The following is a 24,386-nucleotide window of genomic DNA, read 5'->3' as shown; positions in this document are numbered from 1 at the left end:
TATAATGTAATTTTACAAACAGATTTTCCTGACTTTGTGGCTAATATGAAGTCTCGCGCATAATAGTTTATGCGCATGCGTCGTTACTTCTTCTATTGTTCTGGTGTCTCCGAAGGGACCGTCTTACAGCGCCCCTAGAGGTGTGGCATGTGTATTGCATCGTTTTCAGCAAGCGTTGCGTTGCCATATGGACCTGATATTTTACTGATTGTTGCCCATTTGGACGCGATATATTTTTAAATAACATCTCGTTGCCGTTGTCGTGTGGATGTAGCCTCTATGTGTTAGCCCTGTGATGACCAGGCGACTTGTCCAGGGTGTACCCCACCTCTTGCCCATAGTCAGCTGGGATAGGCTCCAGCTTGCCTGCAACCCTCTACAGGATAAGCGGCTACAGATACTGGATGGATGGTCCATGTTAGTGCCTGTACAAGTACATGGGACTTGCTGAAATGTTTATCTGTTTCTCTCTGTGCTCTGCTGAAAATGTATCTTCAGAGGATTGTAGATTTATAGAAGCAAGATGCTGGGATGATAATTGTCCTAACCTTATTAATAAAATGGGAGGTGGGGGACTTATTGTCCTTGTTTATTAACTTTCTGTCTTAATTTATTTGTCACATGCACACTTCAAGCACAGTGAAATTCATCTTCGGCATTTAACCCATCTGAATCAGTGAACAGACGCGCACACACACCCAGAGCAGTGGGCAGCCACACTACAGTGCCCGGGGAGCAGTCAGGGGTTAGGTACCTCGCTCAAGGGCACCTCAGCCCACGTCAACCTAACTACATGTCTTTGGATTGTGGGGGAAACCGGAGCACCCGGAGGAAACCCACACAGACACGGGGAGAACATGCAAACTCCACACAGAAAGGCCCTCGCCGGCCGCTGGGTTCGAACCCATAACCTTCTTGCTGTAAGGCGACCGTGCTAACCACTATACCACCGTGCTGCCTGCTGATATGAATAAGAAATGTTGGATGTCGCACTCATGTCTTAGGATATAAAGAGCATAACTCCTTATTCTGTTCCATCTGTATTTTTATTTGGGATTTCAAAAAACCTGATTGGGGTAAAGGGACAGGTGGACTCAACTGGAAGGTAAATCCATTTTCAACATCAAACGAGCAAAGTCAAAATCAAGAACCAGGACATTTATACTAGTGAAAACAAGACAAACATTTCAGTCCTATCACACAATTTAAAGATGCAACATTACACATGTAAGACTTTTGCTGCAACTCACTAGAGCCAAAAAGCATAAATACCCACACTCTCAGAAAATAAAGTACATTATTGTATCTTTAGTAGTACAATGGCTTGTCACTGGGGCAGTACCCTCTAAGGTACTTATTTGTAATCTTTATATACAGCTTGAGAACATATATGTACCCTTTTGGCCCTAAAAAGGTACACAGAGTTGCCTTGAGTTCCAATAATGAGCCCTAGAGGGGATATAAGAGTAGATTGTACCTTTGGGGACAGAAATGGACTCCTACTGTATCCCTGTTTCTGACAGTGCAGACAATGGGCCATACTTAGAGTTAAAAAGTTATTCCATTAACTATACAGGGAAAATTCTCAGTATTCAGAGATAATTTATGTGGATGCTTAAAAAACAGGGGATAAAAAATGCAGACTGAAGAAGCACCTCATCTAGCTTTCTTTCTTTGTATAAAATTCAGTACGATATAAAATTAAAGCAAGCGAAAATAAAAAAGTGAAAATAGACAAATATGAATATATATAAATGAAAATTGTATAAATTAGAAGCCAAACATCTAATAGGTGTATAATATCCATCCTTCCATCCCTTATCTACTGTATATCACTTATCCACCAAGGTACTGTAGGTGATGGGTGATGGGTTTTGATCGTCTGAAGGAGGTTGAATTGACAAAGTATGATCGAGGACTGTAGACCTCTGCTGCCCAGGAGAGTCTGCCTAGGGATTGATCCAGGAGCAAACAGTCAATGACACAGACACAGCTGCTCAGAGATGTTTCTCAGTTTATTGTCATCATCGGCATCACAGTCTTGAAAGACCATGCTGAATGCGCCCTTGGAGATGTATCTTATGTTTTTGGTTTGCACCGTCTGCTATGGCTGTGCAGGCCGATGCGTGAATGACAGTTCCTGTTGCAATTGATGCAGGTGAATTTAGGGACACTGGGATATGATTCCCCTTGCTTCCTCTGCATTCTTCTTTCCTTTGCAAGCAGACCTCTCTTCCTGTCTGCCTCTTGGATCCCTTTGTAGACAGCCTGTCGCCAGGAAGGTTGATCTCTGGCTTGAAGTTCCCAGCTGTCTATGCAGATGTTGCAAGCCTTAAGGTCTCTTTTAAGGATATCCTTGAACTGGAGTAAGGAGCATCCAATTCTACAAGTGCCTTGGGAAAGTTCACTATATACAACCCCGATTCCCAAAAAGTTGGGACAAAGTACAAATTGTAAATAAAAACGGAATGCAATGATGTGGAAGTTTCAAAATTCCATATTTTATTCAGAATAGAACATAGATGACATATCAAATGTTTAAACTGAGAAAATGTATCATTTAAAGAGAAAAATTTGGTGATTTTAAATTTCATGACAACAACACATCTCAAAAAAGTTGGGACAAGGCCATGTTTACCACTGTGAGACATCCCCTTTTCTCTTTACAACAGTCTGTAAACGTCTGGGGACTGAGGAGACAAGTTGCTCAAGTTTAGGGATAGAAATATGTAGCAGTTCGTAGGAGGGGGAGGAGCACAGAAAGACGGCAGGCCGGAATAAAGTTCAATAACTCTTTTATTGCTCTTTTCAGATGCAATATTTACTCTCTTCCAGGCGCGCGCGCGCGCACACACACACACACACACACACACACACACACACAGAAGTCGTCTGGTTCAGGAGAGAGCTCTCTTCCTCTGCTCTCTCTCTCCTTATATAGGGCACGGTCACTGGGAAGACACACAATTGTTAATTGACATCAGGTGTAGTGATTCGGCCACTTACCTTCCCTGACTCCGCCCTCCGGTCACAGACCGGCGCTTGACCACGCCCCGCTGCCACATACCCCCACCGCCTGACTCAGGCCGGGCAGACGTCCGGCCTGCAGCCGCTTCCCCCCCCGATGGGAGAGAAAGTCCGCCACAACCATCTGCACCCCCGGCCTGTGGATCACCTTGAAGTTAAAGGGTTGGAGTGCCAGATACCAACGTGTGATCTGCGCGTTGGCATCCTTCATGCGGTGGAGCCACTGGAGGGGCGCCTGGTCCGAACAGAGGGTGAAAGGGCATCCCGGCAGGTAGTAGCGGAGGGCGAGGACCGCCCACTTGATCACGAGGCACTCTTTTTCGATAGTGCTGTAGCACCCCTCGCGTACCGACAGCTTTCTGCTGATGTACAGCACTGGACGGTCCTCCCCCTCCACCTCCTGGGACAAAACGGCCCCAAGCCCTCTGTCCAACGCATCCATCTGTAACATAAAAGGGAGAGAAAAGTCAGGGGAGTGTAACAGTGGCCCCCCGCATAGTGCAGCCTTCACCTCAGAGAAAGCCCACTGGCATTGCTCCGTCCACTGGACCGGATCTGGTGCCCCCTTTTTTAGTGAGATCAGTCAGCGGGCTGGTGACGTCCGAATAATTAGGTATAAACCTACGATAGTAGCCAGCCAGCCCCAGGAACTGCCTCACCCCCTTTTTGGTCTTGGGCCTCGGGCAGGCCGCAATTGCTGCTGTCTTGTTAATTTGGGGACGCATCTGCCCGTTGCCCAAGTGGAAGCCCAGATACCGTACTTCCACCCGCCCAATCGCACACTTCTTCAGGTTGGCTGTGAAACCCGCCCGCCTCAGCGGCCTAAGGACGGCCCTCAGGTGTTGTAAGTGCTGCGGCCAGTCATTACTATAAATAATGATGTCATCGAGGTACGCGGCCGCATAGGTGGCGTGGGGGCAGAGGACCCTATCCATCAGCCGCTGGAACGTAGCAGGCGCCCCCAACAGCCCAAAAGGAAGTGTGACAAGCTGGCGTAAGCTGAACGGTGTGGAAAAGGCCGTTTTTTCTCGGGATAATGGAGTCAAGGGGATCTGCCAATAACCCTTTGTCAAATCCAGTGTCGAGTAAAAGCGAGCCGTGCCTAGTCGATCGAGCAACTCATCAATACGAGGCATTGGGTACACGTCGAATTTAGAATCCGCGTTGACTTTTCTACAGTCTACACAGAACCGGACCGACCCGTCGACCTTGGGTACCAAGACCACCGGGCTGCTCCAGTCACTGTGGGACTCCTCAATGATGCCCATTTCGAGCATGGCCTCGAGTTCTTCCCAAACCACTTTTTTCTTGTGTTCGGGTAGCCTGTAAGGGTGGCTATGCACTACCACCCCCGGGGGCGTCTCAATGTGGTGCTCTATGAGGTTGGTGCGGCCGGGCAGGGGCGAGAACACGTCCGAAAACTCGGTCTGCAACTGGGCAACCTCTGCGAGTTGGGTCGGGGAGAGGTGGTCTCCACAGGGGACCGGAGAGGTACGTGATGCCAATGTTCCCTTTTGAACCTTTGGCCCCAGCTCCGCCTTCTCCGGAACCACCGACACCAACGCCACGGGGACCTCCTTGTTCCAGAATTTGAGCAGATTGAGGTGGTAAATCTGTAGCGCCCCACCCCTGTCCATCTGCCTCACCTCGTAGTCGACGTCCCCGACTCGCCATGTGACCTCAAAGGGTCCTTGCCACTTGGCGATCAATTTGGAGTTTGATGTGGGCAACAGTACGAGTACTTTATCTCCTGGTGCGAACTCCCTAAGGTGCGTACCCCTGTCGTACAGGCGGGTTTGCTGTTCTTGGGCCTGCCGCAGATTCTCCTGGGTTAGGTGTGCGAGTGTGTGGAGTTTTGCGCGCAGGTCAATAACATATTGAATTTCGTTTTTACTTGGTGAAGGTCCCTCCTCCCAATTTTCTCGCAGCACATCTAGAATGCCGTGCGGCTTACGCCCATATAACAATTCAAACGGGGAGAACCCCGTGGAGGCTTGTGGGACCTCTTGCACTGCAAATAACAAGGGTTCGAGCCATTTATCCCAATTACGTGCGTCCTCACTTATGAATTTTTAAATTATATTCTTGAGGGTGCGATTGAACCATTCAACTAAACCGTCCATTTGTGGGTGATACACGCTGGTGCGGATCGGCTTAATACCTAATAACCCATACAGTTCGTTCAGCATACGTGACATACACGAGGTGCTTTGGTCAGTCAGAATCTCTTTCGGGATTCCAACTGGGGAGATGACGCGGAAGAGCGCTTCCACAATACTGCATGCTGAGATATTGCGAAGAGGCACTGCTTCCGGGTATCACGTTGCATAGTCCACCAGAACTAAAATAAAGCGGTACCCTCGTGTTGACGGATCTAATGGCCCGACGAGATCCATCCCAATTCTTTCAAACGGGGTCTCGATTAATGGGAGAGGGCGCAAAGGCGCTTTTGGAATGGCCGCTGGATTTACTAACTGGCATTCGCGGCACGCCGTACACCACCTACGGACATTGCCACGAATCCCTGGCCAATAGAACCGGGCCATTAGTCGGGCTAGTGTCTTATCCTGCCCTAAGTGTCCAGCCATGGGATTAAAGTGAGCCGCCTGGAATACCAATTCCCGGCGGCTCCTTGGAATCAAAAGCTGTGTGACTTGCTCTTTAGTCTGAGTGTCCTGTGTCACTCGGTATAATCTATCCTTCATAATAGAAAGGGGAAGGACGGGGTGGTGTTTGGCTGGAGCGTTTGACCATCGATTACTCTCACTTGGTCAAACGCATGTCGCAGAGTCTCGTCTCGCGATTGCTCTAATGGAAAATCCGCAAGGGATTCCCCGAGAGAGGGAGGAGGAGCCTGTGGCTCCTCACTCTGATGCGGAGATGACGTAGACGGCTCTGTGACAGCTGCTCCCGCCAATGCGACACTGGGACCCCCCCCCGCTGAACTACGGCAGGACCCACTCTTCACTAAATGACTCATTAACTCCCCGAATCCCGGCCAATCAGTCCCCAAAATTATCAAGTGGGTGAGGCGAGGATTAACCGCCGCCTTTACTCTAAATTTTTCCCCTCGGAAAAAAATGTGGACTGACACTAAAGGGTAGCTGTGAACATCCCCGTGCACACACAACACCTTCACCAATTGTGCTCCCCCCAATGCCTCGTCTTGCACCAGGCTTTGGTGAATTGAGGTCTGATTACAGCCAGAGTCCGCCAACGCCTGATATGTATCCCCTTGGATACTCACCGGTATGTGATACGCTCCGGCCCGATCGAGGGTGGCTCCTGGCGCGTTGGGGATCCGAACCACCGCGCCCACTTCCATTGCCGAGCACTACTGTTGGAGGTGGCCCGGCTCCCCGCAGCGCCAGCAAACCGGCCTGGGCTTCCTCTTTGCACCGGTGCTCTGGGGCTCACTCACCTGGGGAGGGGGAAGAGACAGACACAGAAGGGAAAAACGGGAGGGCACCGCGGGTGTGACAGGCCGGCTGGGGTGGGGCCGGCCCCCGCCTCCGCGGTGGGGGAACGGGGCGAGGATGAGACACAGGATGAGAGAGGGGGAGAGAGAGAGGAGAGGAATGAAGAGGATGTCCGCTGTCCTGCCGTCGGAACAGCTGCCAAATGGTCCTCCACCAACTCGATGGCCTGATCCAGCGACGCCGGGCGGTGGCACTGGACCCACTCCGCAGTTCCCTCTGGTAGGCGGGCGATGAACTGCTCCAGCACCACCTGATCGATGATTCCCTCGGCGTTGCGGTTGTCAGCCATCAACCACCGCCAGCAGGCGTCCCGGAGCTGCTGGCCAAATGTGAATGGCCGGCCGACTTCCTCCAGACGCAGAGCGCGGAAGCGCTGTTGCTGCTGTTTGGGGGTGCGCCCCACCCGCTGGAGGACGGCCTGGCGAAGGTCCGTGTAGGCCAGCCGGCGGTCGGCGGGGAGCTGTAGCGCGGCCAGCTATGCCTCGCCCATTAGCAGGGGGAGGAGGCGCGCCGTACGCTGTTCCACCGGCCAGCCTGAGGCCTCTGCTGCCTGCTCGAAGAGCGTGAGGAAGGCCTCGGGGTCATCATGCGGGCCCATCTTAGTTAGGGTGAGGGAAGAAGGGCCTGCGGTGGTGGAGATGGTGGACCCCGCCGACGTGAGGAGGTGCCGGAACGTCTGTCGATCTTCCTGCTGCGCCAGCACCAGGGCCTCGAACCGGTGCTCTTGCTCCTTCCGGAGGGTGACTAGTGCCTGGTGCTGGCTCTGCTGGGTCGTGGCGAGGGCGTGGACCAGGTCTGCGAAGGGGGAGGACTCCATGGGGCTGTTCTTTTCCTGTGCTCGGCTCCCGGGTTTCGGAACCACTGTAGCAGTTCGTAGGAGGGGGAGGAGCACAGAAAGATGGCAGGCCAGAATAAAGTTCAATAACTCTTTTATTGCTCTTTTCAGACGCAATATTTACTCTCTTCCAGGCATGCGCGCACGCACGCACGCACACACGTGCACACACACACACACACACAAGTCGTCTGGTTCAGGAGAGAGCTCTCTTCCTCTGCTCTCTCTCCTTATATAGGGCGCGGTCACTGGGAAGACACACAAACACAGGTTAATTGACATCAGGTGTAGTGATTCTGCCATTTACCTTCCCTGACTCTGCCCTCTGGTCACAGACCGGCGCTTGACCACGCCCCCGCTGCCACAGAATGTTAACCTATTCTTGTCCCAGAGAAGACGTCTGTGCTTCTGGATCATGTTTAGATACGGCTTCTTCTTTGAACTATAGAGTTTTAGCTGGCAACGGCGGATGGCGCGGTGGATTGTGTTCACAGATAATGTTCTCTGGAAATATTCCTGAGCCCATTTTGTGATTTCCAATACAGAAGCATGCCTGTATGTGATGCAGTGCTGTCTAAGGGCCCGAAGATGACGGGCACCCAGTATGGCTTTCTGGCCTTGACCCTTATGCACAGAGATTCTTCCAGATTCTCTGAATCTTTTGATGATATTATGCACTGTAGATGATGATATGTTCAAACTCTTTGCAATTTTACACTGTCGAACTCCTTTCTGATATTGCTCCACTATTTGTCGGTGCAGAATTAGGGGGATTGGTGATCCTCTTCCCATCTTTACTTCTGAGAGCCACTGCCACTCCAAGAGGCTCTTTTTATACCCAGTCATGTTAATGACCTATTGCCAGTTGACCTAATGAGTTGCAATTTGGTCCTCCAGCTGTTCCTTTTTTGTACCTTTAACTTTTCCAGCCTCTTATTGCCCCTGTCCCAACTTTTTTGAGATGTGTTGCTGTCATGAAATTTCAAATGAGTCAATATTTGGCATGAAATTTCAAAATGTCTCACTTTCGACATTTGATATGTTGTCTATGTTCTATTGTGAATACAATATCAGTTTTTGAGATTTGTAAATTATTGCATTCTGTTTTTATTTACAACTTGCACTTTGTCCCAACTTTTTTGGAATCGGGGTTGTAATTGCAGAAAATATACAGTTTTCAGTATGCGTGGGAATGGAGTATAATGGTGTTATTATGGTATTATTATCTTTTGGCAGTCTCCCATCTTCCATGTGACAAACATGCCTCAACCACCGCAAGCAGTGTTGGCTCAGCAGGGAGTACATGCTTGGGACCTTGGTGCATTCAAGAATGTCATAATGTGGGATTTGGTCCTGCCAGCTGATGCCCAAGATGCGTTTAAAGTATTGCACATGGAAGGTGTTCAGCCTTCGCTCCTGCCTCTTGTAGGTACTCCAGGTCTCACTACCATACAGTAAATACTGAGGACACAACCCTGATATACATGGAACTTTGTGTGTACTGTCAGGGATTTGTTGTCCCAGACTCTGTCAGCCAGTCTAGTCATCATGTAGTTGGCCTTTCCAAGACGTCGATCAAGTTCAGCATGAAGTGAGAGGGTGTTGCTGATGGTGGAACCTAGGTAGACAAAGCTGCCCACATTTTCAGGGATGTCACTGCCGATGGTGATTGATGGAGAACTGATGGCACCCTGTACACTCACATTGGTTTTCTTTATGCTGATGATGAGTCTGAATTGTTTACATGCATCAGCAAAACGGTCACTCAATCTCTGGAGTGCATCCTTGGTGTGGGCTACGAAGGCCGCATCATCAGCGAAGAGCATCTCCCTGATAAGTACTGTCCTGGTTTTGGTCCTTGAGCATAGGCGTGCAAGGTTGTGTAGCTTTCCATCTGTTCTGGTGTGTGCGTATGTAGACACCATCAGTAGATGTGTCGAAAGCGTATGTCAGCAGGAGTGAGAAGAAGATCCCAAAAAGTGTTGGTGCAAACATGCAGCCTTGCTTGACTCCACTCTTGATAGGAAGGCTGTCAGAAAATGAATACAAGACAGTTCCTTTCATGCCTGTGTGGAAGGACAATAATAATAATAATAATAATAATAATAATAATTATAATACATTTTATTCATAAGCGCCTTTCATGACACTCAAGGACACTTTACAAGAATAAAACAGATAAAATAAACAACAGAAAAACTACACAATATAAAATGGAAAAACAAACAAACAAAAAAACGGCAGATAGAAACTAAACAGCAAAAATAAGAAAAAAGAGAGAAAAACAATGTAAATTACAAAGAATAGGCTATTTTGAACAGGTGAGTTTTGAGTCTAGATTTGAAAAGAGGAAGAGAGTCAATGTTACGGATATCAGGTGGGAGGGAGTTCCAGAATTTGGGAGCAGAGCGGCCTTGAATGTGTAAAGGAGAATTTTGAAATCAATTCTATACTTAACTGGGAGCCAGTGGAATTGTTGTTGGGCATGATCATGCTGTGGAGCTTTGGTGGGCAACCAATCTTCTTGAGCATTTCAAATAGTCCCTTCCTGCTGACAAGGTCGAAGGCTTTGGTGAGGTCAACAAACATCATGTACAATGGTTGACCTTGCTCTCTGCTCATCTCCTGGAGCTGACAGAGGGAAAAGATAATGTCTGTATTTAATCTGCCTGCCCTGAAGCTACACTGAGTCTCTGGGTAAATACGGCCTGCTAGGAGCTGTAGTCTGTTCAGGAGGATGTGAGCATAAACTTTGCCAACAGTGCACAGTAGGGAGATACCTCTATAATTGTTGCAATCACTGCAATCTCCTTTATTCTTGTAGGTCGTCATGATGATGGCATCTTGCATGTCTTGGGGGACTCCTCCTTCTTTCCAGCAGAGACAGAGTAGTTCATACAGGGGTTGGAGCAGGGCAGGTTTTCCATGCTTTATGGCTTCAGGAGGGATGTTGTCACCACCTTGAGCCTTCCCCAGTGCAAGGGTATCTAAAGCCTTACTTAGTTCTTCCATCAATGGTACTTCATCAAGCTCTTCCATGATGGGCAGTTCTTCTATGCTCTGGAGGCCATCATCAGAAACAGCCAATTTCTGAGAGTATAATTGGGAGTAATGTTCCACCCATCTGGCCATTTGTTTCCCTCGATCAGTGATCTTCTCTCCAGTTAGAGATCTGAAAGGAGCAGTGCCTTTGATGTCAGGGTCTAGAGCTGTCTTGATGCTGTTGAACATTCCCCGAATATTGCTGGTCTCAGCACTGCGCTGAATTTCAGTGCACAGGTGTTGCCAGTATTCATTGGCACACTGTCTAGCAAGGCATTGAGTATTTCTATGGACATCTCTTAGAGCTGTCAGATTGCACTGCATGGGGTGTTTCTTGTAAGCCAGATGGGTTTTCCGTTTGGCCTCGATTGCTAGTTCCATCTTTAGAAGGTGAGTCCAGTCTTGGTTGGGGCATTCTTTCTTGCCAAGTATGGATAGTGATGTATTGTATTTGGAGTCCTTCATAGCACTCCACATTGTGGTAGCATCATGCTTTGGAATTGTCTGGAGGACATGATCAAGGGTACTCACATATTCCTCAACCTTATGAGGAATTAACATTTGTGCAGTGTTGATTCGAGGGCAAGCTCTAGGTTGGGATTGGTGGAGCTTGCATGGGAGAAGTCGTACTTTACTGCACACTAGGATGTGATTGGTGTCAGAATCTGCACCATGGTAGCTTCTGGTCATAAGGACACTGTTGAGAGATGTTTGTCTGGTGATGACCAGGTTGAACTAGTGCCAGTGATGAGACCTGGGGTGTTTCCATGATACTTTATGGAGCTGCCTGCAGTTGAAGAATGTGTTTCTGGCACAGATGTTATGATTGGTCACAGGCTACTGGAGCAGTGTACCTTTCTCATTGATCTTCCCAGTACCATGATGCCCAATGCAGACAGGCCATGACTGATGATCTGCTCCAACCCTAGCATTAAAATCGCCAAGAAGGAACAAGGACTCTCCTTTTTGCATTTTTTTTAATCATTTCATCTAACTGATATTTCTCATCTTCTGTGGCAGGCAGGGTTGGAGCATAACTGCTGAGGATGCTAACAGGACCTGCAGCAGTGCTCAGACGGATTAACAGGAGATGTTCAGAGCCACCTGATGGTGGGTGGATGGCAGACAGCAGTGTATCCTTGATGGCAAAGCCAACTCCATGTATGCAGGGCTCCTCAGGCTCTTTGCCCTTCTAGAAGAATGTGTAATTCTCTTCTCTTAAGGAGCCACTGGCAGAGAGCCTGGTTTCTTGGAGAGCAGCAATACTGATATTTAATTTAGTAAGCTCTCTATCAATAATAGCTGTCTTTCTAGAGTCGGTTATCTTGTTGGGGTTGTCAGAAATCCCTGTGCACATGGTACGCACGTTCCAGCTTGAGAACTCCAAAGAGCTGGAGTCTTCTTTAATCTCTCTGCTTGCCTGGTGCAGAGTTTCTGTCTGCTTGTCATGCCTATAATAGTACAGTAAGCCCCAGGCACCCACTGGAGCAGGCAGGCATTGGCGGGCCAACACCTTATTGACCGGGGGCTGCCCAGCTTGAAGCGGGCAGTAGTCAACCAGTGAGATGCGATGATCCCTCCCACTGTCAAAGCTGACCCATGGCGCCCTTTCCTTATGCCAATCAGGAAGGGCTTATAACCTGTAGATTGCCAGTTTCCATGTTGTATCCTCACTGGGGTGAGGCTGGAGTGTCCTCTCCAGGGCTTAGGGCTGGGGTGAAAATGTGGAGATCCTGGGGTGCCCAGTCGTCAGGGTCCCCCTCTCAGCCTTGTTGATGTGATCCAAAGGAATGCATAGCATGACATTTGGCATCAACTTGACTGCAGGAGCTGCCAGATAATGACAAACATGTCTCTCAACCGCCTTAGGGGCTCCACTCCTGATTTCCTATAGGGTTTACTCCCTTAGCCTTTGTATCTCCAAAGACAACCACAAGGCAGTGGTGATTTACTGTCAGGGTTTACTCCCTTAGCCTTGGTCATATTGGATAACCTGCAAGGCAGTAGGTGGATTTTAAGTCAGAGTTACCTTCTCCTAGCCTTTGCCTAAAGAGGCCCAACCTACAAGGCAGCAGGTGATTGGATTGGTAAGTGTTAGAGCGTAAAACCACACACCGGTGGGTCATGCACACTGTACCCCTGGGGCTCCAACCTGCTCTGAGATCCCTCACAGTCTAGCCTGGGGCTGCAAGGTGCCCAGTATCCATGGTGTGCCAGCAAGGAGGCACTGTGAGAGTCTTGACCAGTAAAGCTGTAAATCCATCAGGGGAGGACTTGCACATTGCCCCTCTTTTCACTCTATACAGAGTTAAGTGGTGGCTGTAGCTGTAAGCGAGAAAGACAAGCACACTACACTACAACACTACGGGGTAGAGGCCCTGTGTTCTAGGAACACCACACCACACCACTCAGTTAATTGCAGGACAAACATAAATATACAGCACTGTGCAAAAGTCTTAGGCACATGTAAAGAAATGCCGTGAACCAAAAATGGCTTAAAATAATGAAATGAAATGTTTCAACATTAAAAATAAATACTATAAACAGCAGTAAGCCATAATAAATGAAACAAAGTCAATATTTGGTGTGAGATGACTCTTTGCTTTAATTAAAAAAAAAGCAGTCTCAGGTACAATGAGTGCAGTTTTATAAGGAAATGAGCTGTATATTTTACTGAGCATCTTGCAGAACCAGACACAGTTCTTCTGGACACTTTGACTGTCATACTTGCTTCTTAATTTTGCAGCAAAACCCAGTAGCCTTCATTTTATATAATGTTTTTTTTCTTATGAAATATGGTGCTCAGATGCAAACTTTTTTTTGGGTCACATTTAATTTTGTGCCAGAAAACAAACATTTAGAATTATGGAATTGTTATGTATATGTGGTATTTCATTGTGATATTTACAATCCCAATTCCAAAAAAGTTGGGATGCTGTGTAAACTGTACATAAAAACAGAATGTGAAGATTTGTAAATCATGGAAACCCTATATTTCATTGAAAATAGTACAAGAACGACATATCAAATGTTGAAACTGAGAAATTTTATTGGTTTTGAAAAATATGTGCTCATTTTGAATTTGATGTCAGCAACATGTTTCAGAAAAGCTGGGACAGGGGTAACAGATGACTGAAAAAGATGTGTAATGCTAAAAAAAAACCCCCTAATTTGGTTAATTGGCAACAGGTCAGTAACAAGATTAGGTATAAATAGAGCATCCCAGAGAGGCGGAGTCTCTCAGAAGTAAAGACAGGGAGGGGTTCACCACTCTGTGAAGGACTGCATGGGCAAACAGTGCAACAATTTAAGAATAACGTTCCTCAATGTAAAATTGCAAAGAATTTGGGGATCACATCATCTATGGTCCATAATATCATTAAAGGACTCAGAGAATCTGGAGAAATCTCTATGCAAGAGACAAGGCTGAAACTGACATTGGATGCCTGTGATCTTCAGGCCCTCAGGCAAAACTGCATTAAAAGCAGACATGTGTCTGTAGTGGAAAATCACTGTATGGGCTCAGGAACACTTCAGAAAACCATTGTCTGTGAAAACAGTTCATTACTGAGTCCACAAATGCAAGTTAAAACCAGATATAAACAATATCCAGAAACACCGGTGCCTTCTCTGGGCCCAAGCTCTTTTATGATGGACTGAGGCGAAGTGGAAAATTGTCCCGAGGTCTGACGAATCAAAAGTAGAAATTATTTTTAGAAATCATGGACACCACATCTTCCAGGCTAAAGAGGAGAGGGACCATCCAGCTTGTTATCAGTGCACAGTTCAAAAGCCAGCATCTGTGATGGTATGAGGATGCATTAGTGCACATGACATGGGTAGCTTGTACATCTGGGAAGGCATCATTAATGCTGAACGATATATACACATTTCAGAGCAATATGCTGCCATCCAGACAAAATCTTTTTCAGGGAAGGCCTTTCTTCTTTCAGCAAGACAATGCCAAACCGCTTTCTGCATATATTAAAACTGCATGGCTCCATAGTAAGAGAGTCTGGGTGCTAAACTGGCCTGCCTGCAGTCCAGACCTGTCTCCCATTTAAAACATTTGGTGTATTATGAAGTGCAAAATAAGACAAAGGAGACCCCGGACTGTTGAGCAACTGAAATTGTACATCAGGCAAGAATGGGACAACATTTCTCTTTCAAAACTACAGCAACTGGTCTCCTCAGTTCCCAAATGTTTACCGGGTGTTGTTAAAAGTAGATGTGATGCAACACAGTGGTAAATATGCCCCTGTCCCAACTTTTTTGAAATGTGTTGCTGACATCAAATTCAAAATGAGCATATATATTTCAAAAAACAATGAAATTTCTGTTTCAGCATGTGAAATGTTGTCTTTGTACTATGTTCAATGAAAAATAGGGTTTCCATGTTTTGCAAATTATCGCATTCTGACTTTATCTACAGTTTACACAGCGTCCCAATTTTTTTGGAATTGGGGTTGTAATTTGTTGAGTTCTTGATGACACCAAGCAAGATTTTCAGGGTGACATTGTGGTTCCAACCAGCTGTCTGACAGTGGTGCTGGAAAAGCCAATGTGGTGCATATAGAGCAAGAAAAAAAAAACTTAAATCAAACTATATTCTGTGCATTTAACTCAACTTTTTGATTACTACTGAGTAACTGAGTAGTGTGTTGTTAATGCCTGAGGTCTGAATACTGAAGTGTGCGTTTTCAATATGAAGTCCTCACTATGCTCTCATACAGTACCAGTCAAAAGTTTGGACACAGCTTCTAATTCAGTGTTTTTCTTTATTTTTATTCATTAAAAGACAACTCGCATCTTAAAGTAAAGATGGATGTCATTTCTCTTTACTTACTTGAGCGGTTCTTGACATTGTCAGGGTGCAGGCACTTACGGATGCAAATGCAAGGGAGAGTGGGTGCATCGCAAACTGTAAACAAAGTCAAATTGGGAAACTGGAGATGTGGTCAGGGATGGGCAAGGGTCAGTTGATCAGTGAACAGAATATCAGAGATCAGGCAAGAGAACGAAGTCAGAAATAAACATAAACAAAGTTCAATAATGGGAGGTCAGGCAGATAGTCAAATGGCTCAGTAAAGTCAGGCACGGGGACACAGAACAATATTTCACAAAGTCAGAGTGTGAGAGCTGAGCTTATATAGGGTAGGTGATTGCCAGTAAATTAGAGACAGGTGTTGAGGTTAGAATTCTGGTGACGAGGGGTGCTGTGGCACTTGGAAAGTGTAGTCTGGAGCAGCCATGTTTGGAGGCTGCTCCGAACTCAGGTTTTCAGGGCTGTTACTGACAGACCCTCCCCCCAAGGAGCTCTTTCTGGGAGCAACTTCTTTTCTTGCGTGACCTCTCTTCCTTGGTGTTGGTTTGTCTGGGTGCTCCCTTTGGAACTCTTGTGTGAGGAGGGGGACTAAGAAGTCCTTGGAGCTAACCCAGCTGCACTCTTCTGGGCCGTACCCCTCCCAGTCAACCAGATATTCAAGTTGTCCTTGTCTGCGATGAGAGTTGAGGATCTTATTGACTTGGTAAATGGGGTTGCCTTCTAGATCTAGGGAGGGGAGGTCCTTGGGCGGGTGTGTCTGTGGTTTGGGGACCTTGAATGGCAGGTTTTAAACAGGATACGTGGAATGTGGGAGCCATCTTAGGTGGGTGCTCGAGCTTGTAGGAGACCTTGTTGACCTTGCTCACTACCTTGTATGGGCCAATGTATCAGGCTTGAAGCTTCTTGCTGGTGTTGGATTCCCTCAAGTCTTTAGTGGATACCCACACTCGGCTCCCTATGGCATACTCTGGGGTCTCCCCTCTGTGCTTATCGGCATATTGTTTGTACTTTGAATTGACATGCTCTGATGGACCTCCTCCCATACCTGTTGACTCCTCTGGAACCAAGAGTCTACTGCCAGGATGTGGGTGCATTGTCCCAAGGGAAAAGTGGTTGTTGATAGCCTAGAATGCGCTGGAAAGGGGTTAACTGAGTAGCAGAGTGTTTTAGTGAATTCTGTGCATATTTGGCCCAGGGGAGGAATTGTGCCCAGGCTTTTTGGTTTCTCATGTGCAGAAGATTTGGAGGGTGCAACCCACCTCTTGATTCACGCACTCTATGTGGCCGTTGGATTGAGGGTGATATCCTGAAGTGAGACTTGCTGATACTCCTAGCCTGTCCATGAATTTGGACCACAGTCTAGAGATGAACTAGGGACCCCGGTCACTAAAAATGTCTTCAGGAATACCATAATAGTGGAAAATGTGATTGAACAACAGTTCTGTGGTTTCATATGCTGTGGGTAGGCTGGGTAACGCGATGAGCTTGAGTGCCTTGGAGAACCGGTCTGTGATCACCAGGATGAATGTATTGCCTTGGGATTAAGGTAGGTCGGTGAGAAGGTTAATGGCGATGTGTGACCAGGGTCGTTGGGGTACCGGGAGAGGACAGAGTTTACCGGCAGGTGGCGCTTAAGGTACCTTGGCTTGGGCACAGGCAGAGCATGAGGAGACAAAATGGTTGATCTTGGAGACCATGTTCTCCCACCAATACTTGCTCCTCGGAAGCTGGTAAGTGCAATGGCTGCTGGGATGCCCTGTGACTGGAGAGGAGTGAACCCATGTGATGAGTTTGCCTCTGAGTCTTGGTGGCACATGCATGAGTCCAGGAGGACAGTTCTCAGGTGGGTTAGCTGGTTGAGATTGCCTGATTTCTTTGTCAATGTCCCAAGTGATAGCTTGTACAAAACAGGCTGGTGGATGTGTGAGTCGACGTGTTATGGATTCTGGAGAGGGTGTCAGCCTTTAGTATTTCTGGAGCTAGGGTGGGAGGATATCATGAACTGGAATCGGGTGAAGAATACGGCCCATCTGGCTTGGCAGGGATTCAGACATTTAGCTGTCTTTAGGTACTCCAAGTACTTGTGGTCAGTGTGGATGGTGAATGGATGTGCAGCGCCTTCCAATCAGTGCTTCCATTCCTCTAGCGCCAGTTTAATGGCCAGGAGCTCTCGGTTTCCAGTGTCATAATTTTGTTCAGTTGGGGTGAGCTTCTTGGAGTAGAAGGTGATAGGATGTAGCTTGGGCTTTTCCCCAAGATGCTGAGAGAACCCCTCCTACTCCAGTCTCTGAGGTGTCTACCCCCATGATGAATGGTTTTGTAGGTCTGGATGTTGAAAGATAGGGGCCATAGTGAAGGTGAACTTGAGCCGGCTGAATGCACCTTCGGCTGCTGGGTTCCACTGGAGGTAACGTGGTCCATTTTTCAGCAGGGTCATGAGAGGAGTGGCGATAGTGCTGACCCCATGGATGAAGCATCGATAAGTTTGCAACCCCAACAAACGTTGTAGTTCCTTCACTGATGTGGGAGTTGCCCACGACGTGACCACCGAGACTTTGCCCTGATCCATGCTCACACCCTCTGAGCTGATGATATATCCAAGAAACGAGATCTGGTTGATGTGGAACTCAGATTTTTCGGCTTTGACATACAGATGATTCTTGAACAAACAGGACAGCACTGACTTGACGTGTTCATGATGAGCATCCTCATCTGGGGAGTAGATCAAGATGTCATTGATGTAAGCAATTACAAACCTCCCCAGCATGTCCCTGAGCATGTCATTAATGAGGCACTGGAAGACACTTGGCATGGAAGAAAGGCCATAAGGCATGACCAAATATTCAAAGTGACTGGTGGTGGTGCTTAACACCATCTTCCATTCATCACTCTCTCGAATCCTGACCAGGTTACATGTGCTACAGAGGTCTAGTTTGGAGAAGATCTTGGCTGTTCTTAACTTTTCCAGAGTTGAAGGCACCAATGGAAGTGGATATGGGTATTTGACATTGATCTGACTGAGGCCTCGATAATCAATACATGAGTGGAGACCTCCCCCTTTCTTCTCAACAAGGAAGAAGCCGGCTGAAGCTGAAGATGTTGATGGTCTAATATACCCTTGTTTCAATGCCTCTTGAACATACTCCTCCATAGCAGCTTGTTCAGTTAGGGACGGGGTAGATACGGTTGCGAGGAGGAGTTGTACCTGGGAGGAGGTCTATGGCACAGTTGTAGGGACAATGAGAAGGCAGGCCACTGGCTTTACCCTTGCTAAACACTTCTTTGAGATCTAGGTATCATGAAGGAACATTATCTAGTGAATCAGGCAGAGGGCTCTCCACAGAGATGGAAGAGAGCACGAGCTGGGGGAGTTTCAGGCAGTTCTGGAAACAAGACAGAGACCATTGGATGGTTTCGTTTTGTTGCCAAGATATTAAAGGATTGTGAAGCTGAAGCCATGGGAATCCCAAAATAAGATCATGATTGGTGACAAACAGGGAAATGAGCTCAGAGTGGATTTCCCCCACCTGAATTTCAAGGGGTGATGTGCACGCAGTAACAAGCCCATCACTGATGGAACCCCTGTTGATGGCTTTTAATTTGAGTGGTCTTTGGAGTTCATCAGTGGACAAGTGGAATTTTTGGACGATTGAGCTGCTGATGAAATTTCCTTCTGCCCTTGAGTCTATGAACGTTGAGAGACTATGGGTCAAGCCTGGCAGTTTTAACACAACAGGTACCTTAAATGAGTGAGACTTGTGAATAGCTTCGGACCTCACTGGGCTAGGAAGACTGATTATTTGGTGGGTCCGATTCTCCTGCGGTGGGCGAACAGGACACTTAGCAGTCTGATGACCTGTCTCACCACAGTAGAAATAGAGGCCCTCATGGCATCTCCTGTCCCTCTCAGACTGTTGTAAGCGAGCATGAGAGACCTCCATGGAAGTTGGGGAGGCCAAGGTAGGAGAGGGTGCTGGAGGTAGCTGTAATGAAGGTCTGTTCTTGATGAGGTGATCCAAATGAATAGACAGATTGATCAGGGAGTAAAGGGAGAGATGTTCATCATGGCAGACCATTTCACTTAGCACTTCAGGGCATAGACCTTGACGAAACATGGCTTCTAGTGCGGGCTTGTTCTAACCACTGCCATCAGCCAGTGTGTGAAAGTCCAGTGCATATTCAGCAACTCTCCTATCTCCCTGTCTGATGGTCAACAAGCTTTCACCAACTTCAACTCCTTCAGGCTGATGATCAAACACTCACTTAAAAAGCTCTGTGAACTGGTCATAGGAGGTAGTATGTTCACCCCCAAGCTTCCACACAGCGCTTACCCACTGTAAAGCCTTGCCTGAAAGGAGATTGATAAATTGAGCAATCTTCTGTTCTTCTGTGGCTCCTGTGAGAGTGGAGGAATACAGGGAGCATTGGAGCAGGAATCCCTTGCAGTTTGACATTTCACCTGAATACTTTTCAGGACATGGAATCATCTGAGAAGCACCAGTGGAAGATGAGGGGTGTGTGAGGATGGCCTGTGACACGACAACAGTGAGTTGTGACATCCTGGTATTGAGATCGCTGATCATCTGCTGGTGTTCTCCTAACAGATGCCCCTGAGCATTAATTGCAGTTTGCTTGGCTCTGCTGGAGGTTCTGCTGCATCCATTAATGGCGAAGTATCCTGTCAGGGTGCAGGCACTTACCGATGCAAACACAGGGGAGAGTGGGTGCATCACAAACTGTAAACAAAGCCAAATCATGAAACTGGAGATATAGTCAGGGACGGGTAAGGGTCAGTTGATTGGTGAATAGAATATCAGAGATCGGGTGAGAGAAAAAAGTCAGAAATAAACATAAACAGAGTTCAATAACAGGAAGTCAGGCAGACAGTCAAACGGTTTGGTAAAGTCAGGCACGGGGACACAGAACGATATTTCACAAAGTCAGAGTGTGAGAGCTGAGCTTATATAGGATAGGTGATTGCCAGTAACTTGGAGACAGGTGTTGAGGCTCAAATTCTGGTGACGAGGGGTGCTATGGTGCTTGGGAAGTGTAGTCCGGAGTTGCCATGTTCTGAACTCAGGATTTCAGTGCTGTTACCGACAGACATAATATGGATTACTACTAGAGTTGAGCCGGATACTCGGCTGAAACGAGTATCCAGTATGGATAAAGCACTTTTGCCGAGTACGAGTATTATATGAGTAATACGAGTCAATGTCTGTGCTCGGCCTGAATGAAAATCCTCACACAGCGTCACAGCGCCCTTCCCCTACACACACCGCTCTGCTCACTCACACAGAGAACAGCTTTCTGTGTCTCCCTCAGTCACTCAGGTTCGCGGCTCTTTTCCGTTAACTTTTCGGGTTTCTTCAGCTTCAAGTTTGTTTTTATTTCAGTTTGTACTTACTTATAACCAGTAGAGTTCTGGTAAACGTGGGTTCGTTCAGACGTGGTGCTTGGTAGAAAGCGACTTGCGTTGTGTCTCTGCCTGTCGGAGATTTTTTTTTCTTTTGGTCGCAAGCCAAGGTGGGCGAGGCCATGAATACTAATTTTCAAAGTGATGTAACTTCGTATGGCTTTTTCTGATCCACTCGTTTTTCCGACTATTTTCTTTCATAAGCTAATACAGGGAATGGGAGTAGAATTACATTTTCACATGCAGCATGCATATGCAACTCGGAGTGAACTATGGTATTTCAAAAAGAGCCAGTATTAAACGTTTTTGGTGGAAGGGCACCTTTAAAAAAGATCCCCAATTATTTTGGCTTATCTATTCGATTAGAATCTGATAATCTATTGTAAAGTGTTTTAATAGGATGCAAAATCACTCCCTGTTACAGATGGGAGCCCAGGAATTAAATAAATGCAGTAAAAACAAAAAAACTTCTTAAATTGTAGGTACTGTATTTAAAACTGTATGGATATGCCAGAAGCAAACATAAAACCATGCATTCTCAGTCAAAAGGGATTAATGATCCAAAAGTGGATTCTGGTCAATTAACACAAGAACTTATTGCCATGTTTGTGTACAGCAAACAAGCAAGTTATTAAAACCAAGAAGTACACTCAAAAGAAGTGGATATAGAAACCACTCAGTGGGATAGATCCTTACACGCTAACAAAGAAGGCTTTTTCCTATGAGTTGAAAAATGTACCCATCTGTTGAGTTCCCCAAGATCTCAAACTACCTGCTGCTGCAGACATCATTCTACACGGACAAACAGATGAAAACCTGGACGAGGATGGAGGTGTACAACTTTTTATATATGTGGCTGGGTTAAAGCTCTGGGAATCAGGACACTACAAGATAAACGGCGAAAGACAGATCTAAATTCAGGAAGAGAGAGTGTTTATTAGCAGGTGTGATTTTACAACCCCGATTCCAAAAAAGTTGGGACAAAGTACAAATTGTAAATAAAAACGGAACGCAATGATGTGGAAGTTTCAAAATTCTATATTTTATTCCGAATAGAACATAGATGGCATATCAAATGTTTAAACTGATAAAATGTATCATTTAAAGAGAAAAATTAGGTGATTTTAAATTTCATGACAACAACACATCTCAAAAAAGTTGGGACAAGGCCATGTTTACCACTGTGAGACATCCCCTTTTCTCTTTACAACAGTCTGTAAACGTCTGGGGACTGAGGAGACAAGTTGCTCAAGTTTAGGAAAAGGAATGTTAACCCATTCTTGTCTAATGTAGGATTCTAGTTGCTCAACTGTCTTAGGTCTTTTTTTGTCGTATCTTCCATTTTATGATGCGCCAAATGTTTTCTGTGGGTGAAAGATCTGGACTGCAGGCTGGCCAGTTCAGTACCCAGACCCTTCTTCTACACAGCCATGATGCTGTAATTGATGCAGTATGTGGTTTGGCATTGTCATGTTGGAAAATGCAAGGTCTTCCCTGAAAGAGACGTCATCTGGATGGGAGCATATGTTGCTCTAGAACCTGGATATACCTTTCAGCATTGATGGTGTCTTTCCAGATGTGTAAGCTGGACATGCTGCATGCAGTAATGTAACCCCATACCATCAGAGAGCTGACAACAACTTGGGTCGTCCTTCTCCTCTTTAGTCCGAATGACACGGCGTCCCTGATTTCCATAAAGAACTTCAAATTTTGATTCGTCTGATCACAGAACAGTTTTCCACTTTGCCACAGTCCATTTTAAATGAGCCTTGGCTCAGAGAAGACATCTGCACTTCTGGATCACGTTTAGATACGGCTTCTTCTTTGAACTATAGAGTTTTAGCTGGCAACGGCGGATGGTACGGTGAATTGTGTTCACAGATAATGTTCTCTGGAAATATTCCTGAGCCCATTTTGTGATTTCCAATACAGAAGCATGCCTGTATGTGATGCAGTGCTGTCTAAGGGCCCGAAGATCATGGGCACCATGTATGGTTTTCCGGCCTTGACCCTTACGCACAGAGATTCTTCCAGATTTTCTGAATCTTTTGATGATATTATGCACTGTAGATGATATGTTCAAACTCTTTGCAATTTTACACTGTCGAACTCCTTTCTGATATTGCTCCACTATTTGTCGGCGCAGCATTAGGGGGATTGGTGATCCTCTTCCCATCTTTACTTCTGAGAGCCGCTGCCACTCCAAGATGCTCTTTTTATACCCAGTCATGTTAATGACCTATTGCCAGTTGACCTAATGAGTTGCAATTTGGTCCTCCAGCTGTTCCTTTTTTGTACCTTTAACTTTTCCAACCTCTTATTGTCCCTGTCCCAACTTTTTTGAGATGTGTTTCTGTCATGAAATTTCAAATGAGCCAATATTTGGCATGAAATTTCAAAATGTCTCACTTTTGACATTTGATATGTTGTCTATGTTCTATTGTGAATACAATATCAGTTTTTGAGATTTGTAAATTATTGCATTCCGTTTTTATTTACAATTTGTACTTTGTCCCAACTTTTTTGGAATCGGGGTTGTATATATAAAAAAAAAGTCAAAGCCCTTCCTGCACCATTCATGGCACGTTTGGCGCCGCTGATCTCCGTTTCGTAGCCCTCGGCCTCTCGCCTATATTACATAGCTAGGGTTACAGTGGGGGGCTAGTCCTCTGGTAACTGCGAGAGTTTGACTCCCCACTCGCATCTGTATTGCAGCATGCCTTGCCAGATGGCAGTAGGCACCATTTTTATGATGGTCTTTGGTATGACCTGACCAGAATCAGAATCAGAAACACTTATTGCCAGGTATGTGGACACACACGAGGAATTTGACTCTGGTTTCACTTAGCTCTCATAGTACAAAACAGATAAAAAGCGTATACACAAAACAAACAAACAAACACAAAAAAATGGTGCAATAGGTGCATAGTGCAAAGTAATCCAGGTAAGTCAAGTATGAAATAGATAAATAAAAATAAAGTATACAGTGTGCACAGAATGACTGTATGAGTATGCAGATATTTTACAAGTGATATTACTGATATATGAATCTGGATTTTAGCTGTTCATCACAGAAAGGATTTTCCCTTTGGGTGCAATATGGTGCATAGTGCAAAGATGAAATGGTAAATATAAATAAGTATAAATATAAGTAACAGTGAGCACAGAATAACAGTATGAGTGTGCAGATATTTTGCAAGTGATATTACTGATATATGAATCTGGATTTTAGCTGTTCATCACAGAGACAGCCTGAGGGAAGAAACTAGAGTTGAGCCAGATACTCGGCTGAAACGAGCATCCGGTACGGATAAAGCACTTTTGCCGAGTACGAGTATTATACGAGTAATACGAGTCAATGTCTGTGCTCGGACTGAATGAAAAAACTCACACAGCGTCACAGCACCCCTCCGCTACACACACCGCTCTGCTCTCTCACACAAAGAACAGCTCTCTGTATCTCCCTCAGTCACTCAGGTTCGCGGGGCTTTTCTGTTAACGTTTCGGGTTTCTTCAGCTTCAAGTTTGTTTTTATTTCAGTTTGTACTTACTTATAACCAGTAGAGTTCTGGTAAACGTGGGTTCATTCAGACGTGGTGCTTGGTAGAAAGCGACTCGCGTTGCGTCTCTGCCTGTCAGAGATTTTTTTTCTTTTTTTAACCGTCAGTTAAAAACAGTTATTTTTTTACTTCACGCGTTGAGTGTCTGACACTTTCTTGCTGTAATTCATGTAAAATAAAGGTAGTAGTGGTATAAGTATTA

Source organism: Neoarius graeffei, chromosome 25 (genome assembly GCF_027579695.1).
Source record: "Neoarius graeffei isolate fNeoGra1 chromosome 25, fNeoGra1.pri, whole genome shotgun sequence".
In the NCBI taxonomy this organism is placed as follows: Eukaryota; Metazoa; Chordata; class Actinopteri; order Siluriformes; family Ariidae; genus Neoarius; species Neoarius graeffei.
Note: the sequence above shows the minus strand (reverse complement) of the source record.